Source organism: Canis lupus, chromosome 24 (assembly GCF_003254725.2).
Source record: "Canis lupus dingo isolate Sandy chromosome 24, ASM325472v2, whole genome shotgun sequence".
NCBI classification, from domain to species: domain Eukaryota; kingdom Metazoa; phylum Chordata; class Mammalia; order Carnivora; family Canidae; genus Canis; species Canis lupus.
The window spans coordinates 9,117,892-9,141,366 of NC_064266.1; the positions used below are offsets into that span (position 1 = coordinate 9,117,892).

General features: G+C 40.7%; 2 protein-coding genes and 1 pseudogene across 7 annotated transcripts in view; 1 reads left to right on the forward strand and 2 right to left on the reverse strand.

Moving 5' to 3' along the window:
* NDUFAF5 (NADH:ubiquinone oxidoreductase complex assembly factor 5) overlaps positions 1-23,475 on the reverse strand; it is a 424,603-nt gene that overhangs the window by 173,644 nt on the left and 227,484 nt on the right. The gene's annotated exons all lie outside the window — the stretch shown is intronic.
* On the reverse strand, positions 12,672-16,695 carry LOC112673577 (heterogeneous nuclear ribonucleoprotein C-like; annotated as a pseudogene).
* TASP1 (taspase 1) overlaps positions 18,024-23,475 on the forward strand; it is a 315,133-nt gene continuing 309,681 nt past the window's right edge. For 5 of the 6 annotated variants that reach the window (XR_007405535.1, XR_007405536.1, XM_035705799.2 and 2 more), the window contains exon 1: positions 18,024-18,134. The gene's annotated coding sequence lies outside the window, so the exon portion shown is untranslated. Of the gene's footprint in view, positions 18,135-18,495; positions 18,704-23,475 lie in introns of those variants that run through there. The other variant, XM_049100434.1, reaches the window with a different exon arrangement.

Sequence of the window (23,475 nt, forward strand, 5' to 3'; positions counted from 1 at the left end):
CCCGCCGAGGACACGTCCTCAGGGAGACAGGACCTATGCAGGAAACCTAAACCGCACCTTAGCCAAACCCATATAAGGACATAAGCCGTTATTGCCCCATACCCACTCCACCCGTAATATGCCCTAATACCTGTTACCCCATACAGACACAACCCTTCCCCCTCCCCCCTTAAAAAGCTTGCATGGGGATCCCTGGGTGGCACAGCGGTTTAGCGCCTGCCTTTGGCCCAGGGCACGATCCTGGAGACCCGGGATCAAATCCCACGTCGGGCTCCCGGTGCATGGAGCCTGCTTCTCCCTCGGCCTGTGTCTCTGCCTCTCTCTCTCTCTCTCTTTCTGTGACTATCATAAATTAAAAAAAAAAAAAAAAAAAAAGGCTTGCATGTACTCCCTTTGGGTGCCACTTCCCTGGCCTGTGACTTCCCCAGTCTCACTCCCTTGAGGGCCGCAGAGCCTCGCCTGAGAGCGTTTCCATTAAAAGCTTGCCTCAACCCACCTTTGCCTGGCCTCTATTTTATTTCACTACCAACTGGATTAAACTTGACAGAAACCAGTCGTGGAAAGCAGATGGTATATTGCTTTGCTATTGTTGCTGGAACAAATCACCACAAATTTAGTAATAACACAAATTTATAATCTTACAATTCTGTAGTATGAAATCAATCTCACTGGGCTAAAAGCAAGGTGTTGGGCTGTGTTCTATTCTGGAGGCTCTAGGGGAGAGTCTGTTTTCTTGCTCTTTCTAGCTCCCAGAGGCTGCTCGCACTCTGGCTTATGGCCCCACTTCATCCTCAAAGCTAGCAAAGGTTATCCAGGTCTTTCTCACAGAGCATCCCACTAACACTGATCCTTCTAATTCCTTCTTCCAAATTTAAGGATCCTTCTGATTACATTGTGCTAGCTGGGCTAGGATAATCTTTTTATTTTAAAATTAGCTGATTAGCAGCCTTAATTCCATCAATAAACTTATTTTTATTTTGCCTTATGCAATACTGTGTTTTTAATAAGAAATATATGCAGTAGTCCCCTCCTTATCTGTGGTTTCACTTTCTGAGGTTTTGTTACCCACAGTCAACCTCAGTCTGAGAGCAGACTGACCGTTCCTGCTTAGAAGTTCATTAGTAGCCTAACGCTACATCACAACGCTTACCTCTTTCACCTCACTTCATTCTAGGCATTTTATCATCTCACATCATCACAAGAAGGGTGAGTTCAATACAATAAGATATTTTGAGAGAGACCGTATTCACGTAACTTTCATTGTAATATATATATATATTTTTGTAATATATTGTTATAATTGTTCCATTGTACTATAACTTAATCTCTTAATGTTCCTAATTTATTTTTTTTTATTTTTATTTATTTATTTATGATAGTCACAGAGAGAGAGAGGCAGAGACACAGGCAGAGGGAGAAGCAGGCTCCATGCCCTGGGAGCCCGATGTGGGATTCGATCCCGGGTCTCCAGGATCGCGCCCTGGGCCAAAGGCAGGCGCTAAACCGCTGCGCCACCCAGGGATCCCCAATGTTCCTAATTTATAAATTAAACTTTATTATAGGTATGTTTGTATAGCAGAAAACATGGTGTATATGAGGTTCGGTACTACCTGTGGTTTCAGGCAGTGGATACTGGGGGTCTTGGAATGTGTCCTTCATGGATAAAGGGGACTCCTGTACCTGGCACAGAGCTCTAAAACCCTTGGAATTTCCTAAGTGATGAAAGCAGTAAAATGTCTTTTGTTATGTTAATGAGGTGACTTTTGGGACTCCCACCTAAGGATGGGGTCTGGTTGCCAGCAAAACCAAAAAGGTGCTTAAAGAGATGGAATTCTGTTCAACTCTCTGACCTCCAGGGGAAGGCTTCAATCATGATCACCAAAGGCCAGTGATTTAATCAGCCATGCCAATGTAAGGAAGCCTCCATAAAAACCAGAAAGGACTTGTGAAAAAGAAAATCACAGCCCAAAGTTGGGTCACTTAGGTTAAGACCCCAAGTCAGTAGACCAAGACTTAATAAATAACTGCAGTTTCAATGCCCTAAAAATGTGACCTTTAACCAGCCAACGTGGAATTTCCTGGTCAGAACTAGGAAGTTTACCAATGGACTCCTACTGTTCCCCTTAGAAAGACAACTTTGCCTAAAACAACAGATTTTTTTGCTAATAATTTCCTTTTGCTTATTCCCTCTCTCCTTTAAAATCCCTTTCCTTTTCTGTAGCTCTTAGGAGCTCCCCTCTACTTGCTAAATGGGATGCTGCCCGATTCATGAATTGATTATTAAAGCCAATTCAATCTTTAAATTTTACTTGGTTGAGGGGATCCCTGGGTGGCTCAGCGGTTTAGCGCCTGCCTTTGGCCCAGGGCGCGATCCTCGAGTCCCGGAATCGAGTCCCACATCGGGCTCTCGGCAAGGAGCCTGCTTCTCCCTCTGCCTGTGTCTCTGCCTCTCTTTCTCTCTCTGTCTGTGTCTATCATGAACAAATAAATAAATCTTTAATTTTTTTTTTTTTTTTTTACTTGGTTGAATTTTTGTTATTAACAGACTGGTTCAGAGAGCTTCTGGGGTTGGTGAACATGTGGGTGTGTGGAGGGGTGGTATGCCTGGAGAGGGCAGGAAGCTGCATGCCTTTTCCTCATACTTTGCTCTGTGCACTCTTCTATATTACTGTTCCTGACTTATAGCCTTTTACAATAAAATGGCAATCTCATGTTAAAAAAAAAAAAAATTCAGAGGTGCCTGGGTGGTACTGTTAAGCATACAACCCTTGGTTCTAGCTCAGGTCGTGATCTCAGGGCCGTGAGATTGGTCATCAAGTCCAGCTTCATGCTCAGCACAGTCTGCTTGAGACTCTCTCCCTCTCCCTCTGCATCCTACCCCTACCGCACCCCCCTCACTCGTACACTCTCACATTCTCTCTCAAATAAATAAATAAATCTTTGAAAAACAAGAAAAAAAATTCAACTGAGTAAATTTGAAGATCTAATTGGCTTTAGTAAGCAACTTATGTATCAGGCAGCATCCCAACTAGAAAGTAGAGGGGAGCTCCAAGAAGTTGTGTAAAATGAAAGGTTTTTGTAGGAAAGCAGGCAGAGCAAGAAAGTTATAGGCAGAAGAAAGACAGGATTACTCTAGGCAAGGTCATCTTCCCTTAGGTGGAAGGGCAGGGGGTCTCATTAGGTGGATTATCTTAGGTGGAGAGGACCCATGTGACAGATTACCTCATTGGTGTTTATCAGAAAATTCTGATTGACAGATTAAGACTTAATTTCTGGAGGACAGGTTAAAACTTAATTTCTGGATGGAAACTGTATTTCCATTAGGTATTAAGCCCCAGTTTGATGACTTGGTCTAAGTGACAGCAATTTAGGCCTGTGATTTTCTTTGAACACTAACAAGTAAAATGTTTCCTAAATTCTGTGAGTGGCTCTAGCAAATTAACCAAACCTGAGAAGGGTGTTGTGGGAAACTCTGATCTTTAGCCTGTTGGCCAGAAGCATAGGTAACAATCTGGGCTTTCAATTGACAGTCTTATGGGACTGAGCCCTTAACCTATGGAATCTCATGCTATCTCCAGATAGACAGTGTCAGAATTGGTTTCAGTGGTAGGACAGCCAGCTGTTTGTGTGGAGCATTTGTTATTGTGGGGAAACCCTGAAACCTCCCCTCCCACCCCCATGTTGAACTGGAGGTGCAGATCCATTTTACCTTGTATGATAACATACTCACAGGTTCCTGAGATTACTACACAGACATCTTTTGGGGGCCATTATTCTTCCTATCACAGATTAAATTGGAAGCACTCTAGTTTTTGGGGTTTTTTTGCTTAGAAATGGGTTCTAGAAAACAAAAAAGAGGAGGGCCAGCCCAAACAGCTTCTCTTTATCCATGTTTCTCACACCCAGGGGCTGTGCAAAAAAAGTTACATGACTAATTAGAAAGTAGGAAGTATCCATAGCTGATAGTAACTATTTATTGGATGGATGATTAAAAAGTACAATGAAATTAGAGGTACTTTTATTGGCAGCTCCTCATTGGAGTGTTTAGCATCTCTTGGGGCAAATAAGAGCATTTCCTATAATTTATTACCTGTCATTATGTTATGTATTTGCAAACTTTAGAGATAAGTCATAGAGATTTGAAGAAAATGATATTACTAATCAAAAAATAATGTCTCAGTTGCTCAGTGAATGCTTTTGGACTTGGGTAAATCTATGAATATTTTTTTCTATTGGGTTACCTTCCTTGGGTATAGATGATTCACATAACTATCCAATTGATCTTCATTGGCTTCTGCCTCTCCTAGTTTCCATGAGCGTTGGTTAATAATGTATGAATAATACTGGAATGCAGGAGAGAATTCATGCACTTGTCATTGATAACACCTCCCCTGGCTCTGATGGAAGATAACTCAGGTCCTGGGTCAGAGGACTCCATCATTTCCACTTGCCTAGAGATCTACCTCCCCATGACTAAACTGGACCCAAACCTTAGTAGGTCTTTAACAAATATTTGCAGATTCATAGATTGGGTGAAAGAGTGTTTTGGAATAGATGAACTTCTTCTCCTCAGGTCTTACATGGGATTCTTCAGAAGCAGGTCCTGCAGTTCAAGTCATATGTTAAAGAGGGACTTCAGAGAGAAACAGGTACCAGTGTTGGGGAGATAGGATGGGGAAAGGAAGAAGCCAAGCAAAGAAGTGACTTTGCTTCAGCAGAGCCCCAGCTTCTGCTAGATCCCACAGGGAGGCTCTAGAGTTGAAATTATACATCAAAGTTAATTACTTTTTCCAGGAAAGGGAGATGGGCTTTATATTTTGGTACCAGTCACTAGTGGAGTGTGAACGCCCAGGCACTTTCAGGTCTCAGTAAGTGGGCAAAGTGTCTTCAACAACCCAAAGGTTGGCTTCTGGAGAATCACAACTGCTGGCTGTTAAAAGCAAAACACAGAAGGCAAGGGAGGGGCACAGAAATGGCTCCTCAAGGGGATGTAGGTAAGCCCTGACAGCATTCACCATAGCTTCTTCCAGCCCTACAGTTGTAGAAATATTACTGCAAAGTGACAATGCATCTGTATTTGTATGTGCAAATATTCACATATTGAGAATTCTTGAGAGACACTCCTGTACTTGAGAATTGCCCTTAATAAATATAGTTTTGTTCCCAGGAAATAAACTTTTCCAATGATAAATCTGGCTCTAAATGACCATGGTATACATAAAATCTACATTTAAAAAATTCCATTTTGTTGTCTCTAAGGGTATTTCAGACTATTTGTACTATTTCTGTAATATTGGATTAGAAAAATGCAGTTGACCACATACTAGATCCAAATGTCTTTCTGATTGGTTATGGTATTAATTTGTTTTAATATTGATGCTTTGGACATTAATCATGGCACGGTTAAAAAACTCTAAAAATAAAACTTGAAGCATATGTTCTTTGGCTCATTTTTGAACAAATATCTCCACAATTAAAGAAAAAATTACTGAATATAAAAGAAGCTGAAGAGGCCCATCTCCTTATGATCCTGAAACCAATGAGGGTAAAATGGTCCCTCAGAAGATTAAGACATTTCATGTATAAAGCTTGAGGTTAATCTGGTTTCCAGTGAGGGCAGGGCAAAAAGGCACTGGAAAGCAATGCAAAGTGTTGGTTTTGGATCATTTTAATGCTAAAACACATATTTAAGCCACTTAAACAAGATAAACTAACAATTTTTTTGGCCAACAGCCTGCCAATTATGGTGTTAAAAGAGCAGCATAAGAAACCATGAGTTGTTTGGGATGGAATTTGAGCCTGTTCTTTGGACCAGCAAAATTGTGAAAGACCAACATGTTCCTGTTTAGGGCCAGCTTGTTTCTGTAGGTTTATGGGCTGCTGTGTGTCAAAGCTACTCTTGGAGCTGTTTATCTGTGTCTAGAAAGTGACTGGAAGAGTTATGAAGATAACCATTTGGCCAATATAATTACAAACAAGACGTAATAATTCAACTCACCTAGAAACAGCAATGACTGATTATTAAATATATCACATGTACTTCCAATCATAATGAGGACATTGATGATGATGTTGATGATGAAGAGAAGAATGAAAAGAAGAAGGAGGAGTAGGCAGAGGAGGGGGGGAAAAGGGGAAAGGAAACGGCGGGTACTGTGCCATGCTTATTTATGTTACTAGGGTTCTCTGGGGTCTTTTTACTTGCTCTTCCTTCTGCCCCAAACTTGTTATTTCATATTTTGGCATGTTTGGTTCCCTTTTTCACTGAGATATAATCCCAAAGTCACATCTACTATGAACTTTTCCTAGGACTGATCTGGTATATATTCCCTGACACACAAGAATGCTCTATGATATTGCTCTGCCTTATATTCTTCCTAACACTCATCACTAACAAAAATTATTTTGTCCACTTATGTTTTTACTTTTTTGCTGTGAATTTCCTCCAGGCTCACCACTCTTAACTTATGGAGGCTTCTGACTCACATCTACTTCCCTTCCTTTCTCATCCCTGGTTCCATTCTGTGCCATGAGGGGCCCTTGTACATCATGCATATGGACCAGCCAGTGTGCCCATCCAAGCCCCATCTAACATACCATCATGTCTATAAAGGTGAGATACAGCATGACAAAGAAGAGTGGTTTCAATTTAGTTTGAAACTCATTTTATTTTATTTACTTATTTTTAAAGATCTTATTTATTTATTTGAGAGAAAGTAAGTGAGCATGTGAGCAGTGGGAGGAGCAGAGGCAGAGGGTGAAGTGGGCTCTCCACTGAGCAGGGAGCCTGATGTGGTACTTGATCCCAGGACCCCGGGATCATGGCCTGAGCTGAAGGCAGACACGCAACCACTGAGCCACCCAGGTGCCCCAAACAATTTCTTTTTAATGTAATTCTCACAGTGTCTGGGATTTGTCCAAGGTTAGCTCTACAAGTGGGTAGCAGAGCTGGAACCTTCCAACTTTCAAACCAATAGATATTCCAAACCATAGATCTGACTTCCAGACCAATTCTCTTATTTTTTTTTCTGTTTCTTCCAACTTTGTATGATGAGGGGATCCCTGGGTGGCTCAGCGGTTTGGCGCCTGCCTTTGGCACAGGGCGGGATCCTGGAGTTCTGGGATCCGGTCCCATGTCGGGCTCCCAGCATGGAGCCTGCTTCTCCCTCCTCCTGTGTCTCTGCCTCTCATTCTCTATCATAAATAAATAAATAAATAAATAAATAAATAAATAAATAAATCTTAAAAAAAAAAAAACTTTGTATGATGAAAATTTTCAAACATACAGAAACCTTAAAAAATAAAAAAAGTACCTATATAACTACCACTTACATTCTACCATATACATTTAACTGTACTTGCTTTATTATATATCTAGCCATTTCTCTATCCAGGCAAAAATCTATCTCTTTTTTATTTTTTTTATTTTTTAATTTTTATTTATTTATGATAGGCACACAGTGAGAGAGAGAGTGGCAGAGACAGGCAGAGGGAGAAGCAGGCTCCACGCACCAGGAGCCCTACGTGGGATTCGATCCCGGGTCTCCAGGATCGCGCCCTGGGCCAAAGGCAGGCGCCAAACCGCTGCGCCACCCAGGGATCCCCTATCTCTTTTTTAAAATGAGTTTCAGGGGTACCTGGGTGGCTCAGTCAGTTAAATGGTCCTGGGATCAAGTCCCACATTGGACTCCCTGAAGGGGAGCCTGCTTCTCTCCTCTGCTTATGTATCTGTCTCTCTCTATGTCTTTCATTAATAAATACATAAAAATCTTAAAAAAAAAAAGAAATCATTTGATTATGTATCAGTCACGACTCTTTTGGTTGGAAGTGACAGAAAACCATCTAAAAGTAGTTAAGAAAGAGGTTAGTACACATACCTGGGAGGGAAAAGCTTTCAAACTAGACCATTTGAAATTTCTCCCCATCTCTTCCTTTTATGTGTTGGCTTTTCCCAACACATATTTTTTTCAAACTCCATTTGGACTTTTTCCATGGAACAGAGAAAGGGAATGGCCACAGATATCATCTCTTTCCAACTTAGTAACCTTACATGTAAAAGAGGATTCTCTCTCTTGGGAGCACCTAGCTGACTCGGTAGAACATATGACTCTTGATCTTGGGGTCACAAGTTCGAGCCCCACCCTGGGTATGGAGACTACTCTAAATTTTTTTTTTTTTTTTTTTTTTTTAAAGAGGACAGTCTTTCTAAAAATCCAAAGTATAAGACTCCCGGGAAGAATTTTGATTGGCCTGGAATGAGTCATGAGCCAATACTTATAGCCTCAGGATGGTATGTGATAAGCTATGCCTTAATTACATGCTCATACCTGCTCCAGACTTATGCCTGGAACACCCAGCAAAGCCATATAAAATGGGAGTAGGAATCAGTCTCCATAGTCCAAGAAACATTGTTACCAGGGGAAAAAAGAAGAGAACTTGGAGAGAGAAAAGAAGATGCCTATTATTGAGCCTGGGCTCTAAAAAAAATCTTCTAGTACTAATATTTTGAAAATGCTGATTAGACTGCTAGTTACCTAGTATATGCTCAGAAAGTATTTCTTCAACGAAAGAATGTGTTAAAAAACCATGAAAATGACAAATTACTGGAAATATTAGTAATGGGAAAGTTCTTTAGAGATCAGCTAGTCTATCCTCTTCATTTCACAGATAAAGGAAAATGAGATCCAAAGAAGTTAAGTGGTATTCCCAAAGACATGTGGCTACGTCTAGAACTCAGGCATCCTGTTCTCCCATACTGCCTCTCCATCTTTCTTTAAAGCATTCTTATTTCAAACAGATTCCCTTTGCCCCTCAGCTTTCAGTAGACTAACCAACAGCTAATGCCACCCAGACATCCTGATAGCAAAGAAAATAGAGGTTAAAAATTACAAAGAAAAGGAAAAGAAAAAAAAAAAAACTACCTTTGTTTAATTGTTATTCTAATGAGTTAAGCCTTGCATTCAACACAGGCAGGCTCTTCTAACAGAAAAGAAAAGACAGATCCATTGGCTGCCCGCACAGACAGCTTGTGGATAAAAGTGTGTTTACACAGCTGGATTGGTCCAGAAGGAGCCATGGCTGAAAACAGTCAGTGAACAGGCTGATGGCAGGTGACAGCTGGGAGCATCTGTTTTCCATTACAGACACTAGGCTACAACAGTGCTGTCCTCTGACCCTTGGGTCCAGCTTCCCTGGGGGCCTGGGTGTGTTCTCAGGTCTCAGGTGCTGACAGCCAGTTTACTTGGTAACACATCCTAAGAGTTCTCCTGACTTTAGAATGGTTCTAATCTGGGATTTGGAAGTAAAGCTCAGAATTCAGATGGGGTGGATGAAGTTATTTATATTCAGCTCCTAAAGCAAAATTTGATTCTGTAGTAAAAACTGTCAGAATAAGTCATTCATTTCCTTCCTTAAGCTTCTTTCCTCCCTCTTGCCCTTTCTTTCTTTCTTTCTTTCTTTCTTTCTTTCTTTCTTTCTTTCTTTCTTTCTTTCTTTCTTTCTCTTTAACTAAGCAGGAATATTATAAGAAAATGCTACTCTTAATTTTTGTAGAAAAGCAGAATTATGCTGCTCCTAACTACTCTACAGCATTTAGCCACATTGACCAGTGCCTGGAAAAAGGTCTGTCCTGTCTGCAAAATGATCTTCATAGGAATGAATATTAGACTTTGACCATAGTCAAAAGATATGACTGGGTGAAGGATGCCGTCTTCATTTGGGTTCCCCTGAATATAGACCCTGAGAAGGGAACTCAGGTGCAGGAAGTTTTTTGGGAAGTGGTTGTAGGAAGCATAAGTGAGGATCATGGAGCATAAGGAAGGGTGGCTGGCAGGAAGTGCTAGTGTAAAGATGCTTCATTATTTGCTGCTGTAGGCAACTACGGTTGCCTACAGCCTCTCAGTACCCTGAGAACTCTGCAGAGTTTATAACAATGGCTTTCATAATTGAGCTGAAGGACAGAGGTGGAGGCTTTAAACCTGTTTTTGGCTGAAGGTTGCCCTGGGGAATGTTAATACCCAAACACTGCCTAGAATCATTTCATTGCATTAAGGCTGAGAAAGCTACTATGCATTTGGAAATGGCCTGGGGCCAGAAAGCCAGGGAAGCTGACAGTCCAAGTGGAAGCTACCTGCTCGAGATGAAATCAGAGCCAAAGAGATGTGGTAGGGACACCAGAGGCATCTGCTAACAAAATGTGAGCAACCAGAATAAACCCAGATAACTGTAGAGTAATTCGTGATTAGGATACAGGGATGTCATGACAATGTCCTCGCTACTTTTGTACATCTTTAAACATTTCCATAATAAGTTAAAAAAGTTATAGCTTAATATGTAAATTGTTTTCCTTTAGAGTCATCCTCACACTTAAGAGAAAACATTGCAATAGAAGCTAAATAACCCATTTCTCTTCCAAATACTATTAGGCACATTCTTCCTTGTAAAGATTATAAAGCTGGAAGACGTGATATTAGTTCTAAACAATATAAAATAGTAAGTTAATAATTTCAAACAAATAATTTGCTCTAAATTTGCTGGAATTGCATTGGATTCACAGAAGTAGACAATATAGCACAGGCGGATATTAAAATTATAGGGAGGAGGGATGCCTGGGTGGCTCAGGGATTTAGCGCCTGCCTTCGGCCCCGGGAGTGATCCTGGAGACCCGGGGTTGAGTCCCACATCAGGCTTCCTGCATGCAACCTGCTTCTCCCTCTGCCTATGTCTCTGCCTCTCTCTCTCTCTCTCTCTCTCTCTGTGTCTCTCGTGAATAAATAAGTTAATCTTTAAAAAAAATTATAGGGAAGAAAAAGATCCTGACTGGTCCTCTTATTTTAAAGAGTTACAAAGTTATACACAAAGCATCCTGGACAATGAGCATCTGCCATCCATGTATGTCCTTTTCCCTCAGTTAGTTTTAAGTTTTGGTTTGGATTTAGAAGAAAGGGAAACAGGGAGATGGAGATTTTTCTTGAAGGAGATTAACTAGTAGAGGCCTTTCTTTTACATTTAACAGTTTATGTGAATTGATTAACTAGGTAACTGTGCATCCTTAATATTTCAAAAGACCCAAGAGCTACTTCACTGAAACAGGTCAGAAATTTGAAAAACTGGCTCTGAAGACAGGTTAGACAAAATTTTGTTACTTTCACTTAAATTGCTAGAGGACTCCAGACTGGTGCCTGGATTGTGTGCCCAAGATCAAGGTGTGCAGAACAGGATTGGGAGTGATTGTCTCTTGTAGCTAAATTCCGGGGACACTGCAGGTAACAGTGTTGTCCAAGAAATGGAAGGGAGCCTATCTCTGAGTTTTAAAATTTATTTATTTATTAATAATTTTTATTTGAGTATAGTTGACACACAATGTTGCATGAGTTTCAGATGTATGACGTAGTAATTTATCTATGCATTTGAAAAATCTAAACATCTTTTCTTCTATTTCCGACTGTTCCATTTAACATTGCTGTGTAAAAAACCACTCCACATTTAATGACATAAAAGAACAACAATCTATTATGCTTCTAGATTCTGTGGGTCAGGAATTCAGGCAGGGCACCCTGAAGATGGTTTATATTTCCTCCCCAAAGCCTGGGCTGAACTTTTTGTTTCAACGTAATAAGGGACCCTATTCTCTGGCTTTCAATGACATCTTCCTTAGTTTCTTCTGTGCCTCTGTTGAAGCCTCCTCAAGGCCTTTTAGATTTCAGACATTCTCCTGTAGGATCCCCTCTCACCTTTGCTGCTTCACAGACTCTCAAAGCCACTGCCACATGTTTTACTTTTATTATGTTATTTTGTTACGGTATTTATCCACTTCTGGGTAACAAAATCTGTTCCAGTTACTTCTGCCATATAATAAATGCATACTTTTATGATTATTATGTAATAAGCTTTCCCTTCCACCCCTAGAAGTCACTGGTAGAAAAATAAAGAAAAACACCTGCCAGGTTATCTACAGTGGGAGAGTGTGAAAGAGCGAGAGGAGAGATGACTAGCTAGTGAGGATAAACAGGCAAACTGGAGGCACTGGAGATGTCTAGAACCACGAGGTGATATTCCCAGCCACTAACAGCTTTCCTTGAGCTCCATGGCATGATGCCCTTAGTATAAGAGCTGGTGAATTGTGGCTCTGTGATCAAGTACTACTAGTAGTGTGAACATAGTGATGTAAAACGAAAGCCAGGGATCCCTGGGTGGCGCAGGAGTTTGGCGCCTGCCTTTGGCCCGGGGCGTGATCCTGGAGACCCAGGATCGAATCCCACGTCGGGCTCCCAGTGCATGGAGCCTGCTTCTCCCTCTGTCTGTGTCTCTGCCCCCGCCCCTCTCTCTGTGTGACTATCATAAATAAAAATAAATAAATAAATAAAACGAAAGCCATTTTATTGTATTATTATGATAAGATTTAGAAAGGGCAAGTGGAGATGGCCTGTTTCTGCTCAGGATGCCTATGCTGGGAAGACTCAAAGGCTGGAAGCTAATCCATGGCTGAGGACTGGAATCTTCTGAAGGCCCATTCAATTACACATCTGGCAGTTGGTGCTGGCTGCAGCTGGGACCTTATCTGGAGTTGTTGGTCACAACATCCATACATGGTTTTCCCATGTGGCTGCTTGATCTTCCCCAGAACATGATAGCTGGGATCTAAGAGCAAACATTGCAAAAGAGAATCACAAAGAAACTGCATTGCTTTTGTGACCTTCCTCAGAAGTCACGTGGCATGGTTTCTACCCTACTCACAAGCTGGCTCAGATTCAAGAGTAGGAACATAGACACATCTCTAGATGGGAGGAGTATCAATGTCTCATCATTCAAAGCAGCATGTGAGGTGGACAATGTTGTGTGCAGCGATTTCAGAAAAAATGATCTTCTGCACTGTCATTTACCAAAAACAGTAAGATAATTTATTACAAATATAGAACATTTTGTGGTTACTGGTGATACATCAAATACTTAACCATAAAAAGCAAATAGCACAGATTTCAGAGGATTAGAGTCCAAGTCTGTGGAGATAAAGACAACTCTATAAACCTGTTATGAGAATCTTAGGCTCAGAACTTGGGCTCCCCAAAGTCAACATCTTTTTTTTCTTCAATAATTCTTCTGGAATTATCTTCTTCTTTCTGCATTGTACCTTTATGAATACATTGGTTCATGCTAAATTTTCTTAGTTTGGCTTATCTGAAAATATTCTCATTATATTCTTGTTCCTGAATGCTTGTTTAGCTGGGTAAACAATTCTAGGTTGACATTTCTTCAGTACTTTGGAAATACTTTTCAGTAATTCAAAAATACTATTTTCATCTTCTAATTTATTTTTCTTTTCTTTTCTTTTTTTTTAAAAGATTTTTATTTATTTATTCATGAGAGATACACAGAGAGAGAGGCAGAGACACAGGCCAAGGGAGAAGCAGGTTCCCTGCAAGGAGCCTGATGCCGGACTCAATCCCAGATCCTAGATCCCAGGATCATGCCCTGAGCCAAAGGCAGACCTTAACTGCTGAGCCACCCAGGCATCCCCATCTTCTACATTCTTTTTTTTTTTTTTTCCTGGTTTAATAAGGACTTGTTTATTTGAGAAAAAAAGGTCCCAAACATCAGGCTGTTCACAAAAATAACCCACAGTATCAACTTTAGAAAACAAATCTTAAGACTATTAGACTAATTATTTTTCTAGAGGATACATTTGATCTGCCAACTCTCATTCACAAAAATACATTGTTACATTTGTGTTAAACAGCCCTACATAGCATTCTTTTTTTTTTTTTTTCCTACATAGCATTCTTATGTGGGGTGTAACACACATACCTCTAACTCAAAGCTGCTCTCAGGTGCTACTCAACTAATGCAATTGCCTTTGCAGTTAGGGAAGCAACTACTGAGCTCATGTATGAATGGAAAGAACTGTACTCCCTGCATAACAAGAGATTATTTTGGAGACAGTTGATAAAAACCACACATCCCTTTTATTGTTAAGTCATAAAGAAGTATCAAAATTAAAAGCAAAAATTAGGGAACCCTGGGTGGCGCAGTGGGTTGGCGCCTGCCTTTGGCCCCCCAGGGCGCAATCTTGGAGACCCGGGATCGAATCCCATGTTGGGCTCCCGGTGCATGGAGCCTGCTTCTCCTTCTGCCTATGTCTCTGCCTCTCTCTCTCTCTCTGTGACTATCATAAATAAATAAAAAATAAATAAAAGCAAAAATTACAGGGTAAGACTTAACATAAGTACTAGGAGCATCAAAGGAAGTGAAAATGGGACTAGGCACAGGGCTATATGAATTAATAAACATGGGAAGGATAAGGATGGGGAGAACAGTGAGCATGTGCTGAAGAAGATACTAGGGGAGAGGATCTGGTGAAAATTTTGATCTTAGACAAGCGCCCAGGTAAAGAAATAATGGGACAAGATTTCTAAACCCTACTACGTGCTTAAGAGTCATCCTCGCCATTGGCGATGTCTCTGTCATCCTCTCCTTCCTCAGCCTCTTTTTCATCATTCTTGACCAACTCCAGCTGGTCATACCCCCGATCTTCATTATCATCACCATCCAGTAGGTCCCCCTCCTCAGCAGAGTCATCTGCACCTCCCCCTCAGACTCCATCTTCACATTAGTCTCATCTTTCTTCAGGGAGCTGCTGTTCTGCTCCTCTTCTGACTTATCATTCTTCATCTCTACTCCTTGTTTGCTCCGTTCTTTCTCAGTTTTTTTCCAGGCTTTCCAGTAAAGAATCCACTTTTTGTTTTATCTAGGTCAACTCCTTCTTAATGGTCTGAAGGTCATCTCCTTTCAACTTTCCTTACTTGGAAGAAGATCCTTGCTGTCCACTCTTAGAATTGAAACCACGTTTGTCCCTTCCTGAGGTGTTTCCTGATACACGCTGGTATTTTGAGGGAACCACAGCACAAGCAATTGGAGGAGGAGGAGGAGGAACACATGCTGGGAAACTGTACATCCTGTTATAATAATCTTGTTGAAAGTCATAGTCCAAATCAAAAGAGGAGCTGAGTAGAGGGGATGGAGAAGGGTGTTCTGGTACTGACCTGTACATCTCCACTACAGATCGTTTCACACCTGCTTTTCCTTGGTTTACTTTTGACTCTGCAGCCAGATTAATATCTAAAACCTGGCCAGCAATCATTCTGCCATCCTTTCCTGCCACAGCAGCCTGGGCATTTCTCTCATTAACATACTGAATGAAGGCAAAGCCTTTATGAACAGAGCAACCCACAATTTTGCCATATTTTGAGAAGATTGCCTCCACATAAGATTTCTTGACCACAAGAGTATTGAGATTCCCAATGAATACACGGGAGTTCATGGAGCTAGGATCTGTCTTGTTGGTAACATTGCTGGCCATTGTCTTTGATGGTAAGGTTCCTCATGAAGCTGAAAATGTAGCTGTAGATCAAAAAAATCTCACTCAAAGCAAAGCTCCATTAACTTACATATTTCAAGTGATTTGTAACCAGGAGGGGGGAGGGAGAAGGGATTTGATTCTGAATCTCCCACTCCTGGGTTCTACATGGAGAAGCCAACTGCTGCTCGAGGTCCACAACGCGGCCCCGACCACTCAGCCTTTGTCTCTTCACAAAATCCATCTTCTATTTTCATTTGTTAAACTGAGACATCTCCTTTCATTTCTTTGTAGGCATTTTGTCTCTGATTGCTTTTAAGACATTTTTGTCTTTGATCTTTTGAAATTTCAGTATGTGTCTAGGTTTGGATTTCTTCCAGAGTTTTTGTTTTTCATCAATTCTGGAAAATTCATATCTATTATCTTTTAAAATGCTGTCTTTCCCTTGTTCATTTCATTTTTTTAATGTTCCTGGAATTCTAATGTTATATATTTTAGACGTTCTATCCCTACCATTGTATCTTCTATAGCTATTACATTCTCATCCATCTCTGTCTCTCTGATTCTAATTCTGGGTAATTTCTTCATATCCACCTTCTAATTTGCTTAATTTGTTTTTGCAAGTTGTGTCTAAGTAATGTTTAACCCATGTACTGTTTTTTTTTTTTTTTTAATGAGCAATTTTGTACTTGTAGACCTTTTATTTATTTTTTTCAATTCTATCAGAAAATTTTTTGGTATTTTCTTAATCTTTGCTTGATTTTCTACTCCATCACTTATTTTTTTTTCTATCCCTTATTTTTAAAAACATTTGAGGAATATTTACTTTATATTCTTTATCTGATGACTTCAAAACCAGAAGCCAATGAGATCAAAACCCACTGTGTCCTGTTTCTGTTCTTACTAAAGGTTGCTTGCATGTTTGTTTCTCATCTTATGGGCTTAAAAACCCAAACATTATTAGGCTTCTATTATATGTAAATGCTTTCAGTAGCGATGAGCTTCAGCACTGGCATCCTACTCTGGATTCTCGAGACATTGATTTTTGGTCTCTGGGAATTTCTTTTAGCTGAGCACAAGGATACTTGCTGTGTTTTATCCAGCATTTTTAAGTGTTCTGTACTTATTGATATAAATAAAATAAAAATGATTTCACCCCTAACTCAATCCAATCTTATTTCCATTAATAGCTTCACTTATATTCTGACACATAACCTTTTAACCATCTTCCACATACACTATGTATGTATATGTAAATATACAGAAAATAAGTAAGTACACAGATATGCATAAAAATGGGATGTAAAATATTATTTTGGATTTTTAAAAAGTCATATGTCTTGGATAGTTTTGCATCTGAGTACTTAAAAAATGGTTGCATCATCAGTTTGCATTTTTATAATATATTAACTAGTCCATATATATATATATTTAAAGATTTTATTTATTCATTCATGAGAGACACAGAGAGGCAGAGACACAGGCAGAGGGAGGAGAAGCAGGCTCTGTGCAAGGAGCCCGATGAGGGACTTGATCTTGGGAATTCAGGATTATGCCCTGAGCCAAAGGCAGATGCTCAATTGCTTAACTAGTCCATATTGATAGAAATTCAAGTTTCCATTTTTTTCTCCTACATGAGCTATGCTGTAAAAAAACCTCCTTGGGCAGTGCCAACCACATAGAAATTATTTGATAAACATTTTTTGCATGAATATATAAATATAAATATAAATATAAATAAATATATATATCGTTGTGCACATGTGGAACATATGGAAATATTATAAGTAGATTCTAAAAGTGCATCTTCTGGGTCAAAGGGTAAATACATTTAGAATTGTGGTAGGTGACCATCAAATTGCCCCCTCCCCCCATTTGTGCAAATCTTTATTCCACCAACAATGAACAAGAGTGATTGTTTTCTCAATCCTCACCAACAGGATATAGTATCAGTTTTAACATTTTATATAATCAGATAGAAGAGGACTGCTATTTTTATCCGCGATTAAAATAATCCCCCCCCCCCCCAGCGAGGTGGAACATCTTTTTATAATTGTACTTCTAGGAAGGGCGGAAGGGCCCAGGTCATGTTAAGCTTCTTGTCTGGGGACCATACTTGGAGCTACTACTTTACTTCTTTCAATCTCTCCTTTCTGAAACACGTCTAAAGGTGTGTGTTTTTTTTTGTTGTTGTTGTTTGTTAAAGGACTCATGTTAATAGTTACAAAGAAACATTAAAGGGATTACATTGTTACTGGGTCTTGATTTTAGACGCTAGATGGTAAAAGACCACCCACACTTTCATGCTCCCCAGGGCAGATCTGGCCCCACCTTCCACCTGGAATCCGCGCAGAATTCTAGTTTTCCCTACTGCATGCGGTGCTGCAGGGACTGAATAAAATTAAGCTCTGAATAAAATTAAGCTCTCAATAAATCAGGGCTATTGTAATTTCATTTTGTATCACATCGCGGGTCTGCCCACCACTGGGATCCGCGGAGTCCCCGGAGACCGGATCACTAAGAGCCTGGGCGAGCGGCGACTGGCAACGGCGCCTGCGCAGCTCAGGGGGGCGCCTCCAGGTGAAGTCCTCGCGTAACTTCTGCCGGCAGGTGAAACGCTCGCAAGCAGCGGGCGGAGTCAGAGCCCCTCGTGGGCGTATGCTTCCGGCCACGTGGCTACGCGCACGCCCAATGGGAAAGCTTGACGTCAGCCCCCGCTTCCTCACCCTGGCAACGGGCGGGTGACTACTTCCGGTGCTGTGAGGGCTCGGGGCTGAGGCGGGTGAGTGTCCCTCTTTCTCACGCTGTCCGCGCCGCTGCCGCCGCTGCGGCGCTGTGTCTGTCCAGGCCGGTCCGCTCGCGGGGACGTCCTCCGCGGGGCCGGGAGGGGGCGGCGCACACGATGCCCACTGCCTGGGGCGGTGCTGAAGGAGCGGGTCCGGGACGACCGTCGTCCCCTCGGTCGCGCGTGGCGCCGTGCCGGCCGCCGTCTCGTCCGCGGCTCCTGCTCCCGGGAAGGGACTGCCTGTGCGCGGGCCGTCCTCGCTGCCCCTCACCCAGTGCAGTGGCGCGCCGCGGGCTTCTCCACGGCGGAGGCTCGCGGAGACCGAGGGGGTGCGCCCTAGCCCTGCGTGCCTCGGGGCCGCCGCGGCCGCGTGGTGTTAGAGCGGCCTGGTTAGAGTCTCCCCGACGTTAGCAGGCGGAGGCGGAAAGGACCGAGAAGATGGAGCGGGAGCGGCCGGAGAGGAGGGTGGAAAACAGGAGCTGGACGTGCCCTGGGAATAGAGGGCACCGTGTTTCCGGGAGGAGGGAGTAGCTTGACTCGCCTCTGCAGGGGAGGGGAAATAAAAGGTATTTTCTGGACCATGTGACCGAGATCGTTTAATACTAAGCTACTCGGGGGTTTGATAATTTCCGTTTTTGCTTGTTTTAAGTAAAGCTCACGCCCCCCCACCCGCACCATTTATAAAAAGCAGCGCATGCTTTTTAAAGAATATCTGGAAAATGCAGGAATAATTAATAGAGGTCACCCATAGTTTCACCAACCCAGCATTTTGATCCCTAATTTTTTTTTATAGTACATTCTTAACCTATTTATGAGCATAGCGTGTGTGTAGAAATACGATTGTAACCAAAAAGTATACTTTTTGTACATTCCACCCATTGCACAGGTCGATCTTTTTTATTTATTTATTTATTTATTCATTCATTCATTCATTCATTCATAGACACAGAGAGAGAGAGAGGCAGAGACACAGGCAGAGCGAGAAGCCGTCTCCACGCAGGGAGCCGGATGCGGGACTCGATCCCGGGTCTCCAGGTTCACACCCCCGGCCGCAGGCGGCGCCAATCGGCTGCACCACCAGGGCTGCCTGGTCCATCTTTTTTTTAAAGATGTAATTCACATACTATAAAACCACGCTTTTAAATTGTAACTTTCAATAGTTTTTACTATATTCATAAATGTATCTAATTCCAGACCGTTTTCATCATCTCCGAAAGAAACTACCCACTACAGTCGTTTCCCATTTGATCTCCCAGTCCCTGGCAACCACTAATTTGATCCTTCCTTCCCCCCTACCCCAGTCCCTAGCAGCCACTTCTGTGTCTGTAGATTTTCCTATTCTGGACATTTCACACAAATGGAATTATATAATATGTGGCCTTTTGTGTGTGCCTTCTCTTACTTAGCATAATGTTTCCAAGGCTCATCCCTGTTGAATTTTGTATCAGTACTTCATTCCTTTTTATGGCTGAATAATATTCCATTATATGAATATGCCACATTTTGTTTATCCATTATCAGTTAATGGACATTTCTTTTCTGTTTTTGACTATTATGAATAATTCTGCAAACATCCATGTACAGGTGTTTGTGTGCATATATATTTTCATTTCTCTTGGATTATATGGGGGAGTGGAATTGCTGGGTCATATGGTAACTGTTCAGCGTTTTTTTTTTTTTTTTTTTTAAGATTCTATTTATTTGAGAGAGAGGGAGCGCATGAGTAGGGGAGGAGGGACTGAGGCAGAGGGAGAAGCAGGTAGAGCAGGGAGCCCAATGCAGGGCTTGATCCCAGGACCCCGGGATCATGACTTGAGCCAAAGGCAGACCATCAACCAACTGAACCACCTGGGGGCCCCTCTGTTTAGCTTTTTAAGGAACTGCCAGATATTTTGAAAGTGGCCTGTACTAGCAGGATGTGAGGATTCTGATTTCTCCATATCCTTTTAACACTTAAATGATCTGTTTTTTGAATTATAGCTATGCTGTTGGTTATGAAATGGTACCTCACTGTAGTTTTGATTTCTATTTCCCTGATGGCTAGTAATGTTGAGCATCTTTCAGCCCTTTGTGTATCTTTGGAGAAATGTCAATCCAATTCCTTTGCTCATTTTTATATTGAATTTTAAAAACCTTTGATGTTGTTTGAGTCCCTTATCAGATATGCAATTTGCAGTGTTTTTTTTCCATTTTCTCTCATTTTGTGTGTGTGTGTGTGTGTGTGTGTGTGTGTTTAACTTTTTTGAATAGTGCCTTTTGAAGTACAAACATTTAAACTTTTGGTGAGTTCTGATTTATCTATATTTTCTTTGATTGGTTGTGCACAGTGTCATATCTAAAACCACGGCCAAATCCAAAATTATGAAGATTTACCACTATGTCTTTTCCTAAGAGTTTTACAGTTTTGTCTCTTACGTTTAGTTCTTGATCTATGTGGAATAGGTAGATAGGAATAAGTAGGAATCCAAGTTGATTCTTTTGCATATGCCTCTCTGATTTTTTGAGCACCATTTTTTTGAAAAGACTATCCTTTCTCTATTTAAGTTCTTTTTAAGGGGAGCAGAGGGAGAGGGAAAGAGGGAATCTTAAGCAGGCTCCACACCCAGCATGCAGCCCTACATGGGCTCATGACCTGAGCCGAAATCAAGAGTTGGATGTTTAACCCACTGAGCCACCCTGGCACCCCTATCCTTTCCCTATTTAATGGTGTTGGCACCCTTGTTGAAAGCCAATTGACCATAAATAATATAGGTTATCATTTCTTTTAACCATTTCTCTATGTTGGACATTTAGATCACTCCCAGATTTTTGTTTTTCTAAATTATCCTGTGTTAAACACAGCGTAACAGGCGTAAAACCCTTTCTCCTTTTGAAGTTATTTTGGTAGAAAGTGTTCTCAGAAGTGAAATTACTGGGTCAAAGATGAAAGAAGTGTGTTTTAGAGCTCATTGAATGAGGCATTAAACCTTCAATGTCATGATGTTAAGAGTGACAGAATGCTTTATTCATCAGTTTCTATAGCTTAAGGGCTGGATTTCTGTAGAAGTCTTTTGCTATAAGATGGATAGATTCTCTGACTTACTATTCTTTTGACTGCTTCTAGGAGACTAAGTCAGTCTAGAGTGAAAAACCAACACCAGAGGCCAACAGGACATGTAGTAGTTTTCTAAATGGTGTAAAGAAAAAAAAAATGTCATCACCATGCAGGAGGAAAATAAAAGTCTTTGAGAGAACTAGAGTCAAGATTTAGACTTTAAATCAATGCCGTGAAAGTCCCTGGAGCAAAAATGATGTTTTATTCTGAGTTTCTCTTCTGATCTTGATAATTGGGTTAATTTACATTCATCTTAGTCTCAGAGATAACTTAAATGCATGTTTAGTAGATAGTACCTGGTGAAAAAAAAATCAAATGCAGAAGGCTATTAGGAGAAAATCAAGTTTCCTTTTCATTTTGCCCTTCACTCTCCCAGTTCTCCTTAGAGGTATCCATGGTACTATTGTTACTTGTGTTTGTAAAGACTAGTTCATACATAAAGTATCTCTGGAAAGATAGTATATGCAAAATTATACATTTTAAGGCTCTTGATGCTGACAAATTCCTTTTCAAAATGGTTATTTACATCAGTTTATGGTGGCAGTACAGTGCTTGTTAGGAAGACTATTTTTGTTTATTTGAATATTCATTTCTTAATATTGGATATCTAGTTTATATTTCCTCTTTTGTATATTGTCTGCTCATGTCTTTTGGCATGCTGTTCGTTTTGATTGGAGTTGTCCTTTATGAAATTTATTTTGGCAGTCTTTTTGTAGTTGTTTTACAATAGTCTGGATTTGGGAAGAAAAGTTAGGCTGCTTTTTGTAACATATATACTCAGAGGTATGTGAGCTGAACAAGGGTCAAGAAGTAGGGAAAAGGAAGTTAAATGCTTGAGGGAGAAATGTACAGGATTTAGAAAGTGGGTGCAGTCCAAGATGACTTCAAGGTGAATTAGAAAAAGAGCAGTCCTATTAAGAAAAATACAGAGTGATATGGAAAGATGAGTTTATTTTGGGGAGGTTAAGAGTGAAGAGGATTCAGGTTGAGCTATCCAGGAGACTTGTGACTAGAGCTCAAGAGTAGAAGATAAAGAATTACAAATAATTTGATTTACTGAGAGAGGATTGTTTTGAAAGGTTGGCAGTGGATGAAATTGCTGAAGGAGACATTTGAGAATAGGTCTGTGAACAGGGAGTCTTACGAGGACAAAATTGGGAAGGGTCAGCGGGGTCATGAAGAGCTAGGATGGTAGATTGGCATGTTTGCCAAGAAGAACAGAGGATCTAGAGAACAAACGTTGCAAGCAACAGAGTAAGAAAAGGCCATTAGGTTTGGTAACTTGGAAAAGATGCAATTTATGGGAAGCATGAAATTTGTTTTGTTCTGAAACAACTTTATTAAGATATGATTCATTTATCATATAATTTATCCACTTAAAGTGTACAACTCAGAGGTATTTATTATATTCAGGATTGTACAACCATCACCATAATCAATTTTAGGACATTTTTATTGCCACCAAAAGAAAGCTTGCCCCCATTAGCAGTCACTCTCCAATGCCCCTTTGGCTTCACAGCCCAAGGCAACAATTAATCTACTTTAGATTTGCCTACTCTGGACATTGCACATAAACGGAAACATACACTATGTGGCCTTTTGTCTTTGACTTCTTTCATTGTTTTCAGAATTTTTTTTTTTTTTTTTTTTTTTTTTTTAAAGATTTTATTTATTTATTCATGATAGTCACAGAGAGAGAGAGAGAGGCAGAGACACAGGCAGAGGGAGAAGCAGGCTCCATGCACCGGGAGCCCGATGTGGGATTCGATCCCGGGTCTCCAGGATCGCGCCCTGGGCCAAAGGCAGGCGCCAAACTGCTGCGCCACCCAGGGATCCCTTGTTTTCAGAATTCATGCCATAGTATATATCTGTACTTATTATTTTTTTTATGGCTAGTTAATGTTCCATTGTATGAATGTACCACATTTTGTTTAACCATTTTTAGTTCATGGACATTTGAGTTATTACTTTTTGACTGTTATGAATAATTCTGCTATAAACATCTATGTACAGTTTTTTGTGTGGACATATTTTCAGTTCTCTTGGGTATATATCTATGAGTGAAATTATTGGGTTATATGCTAACCGTGTGTTTAATTTTTGACGCAACTATTGCAGAGGATGGACAAGTTGCTAGTGTTTTTTTTTTTTTTTTTAGAAACAATTAAATGAATTTTAATATCATCACTAGTGGGAAATTATAAAATGTCCCTTTTCAAGCATATTACTCAGAAATAAAGGCAT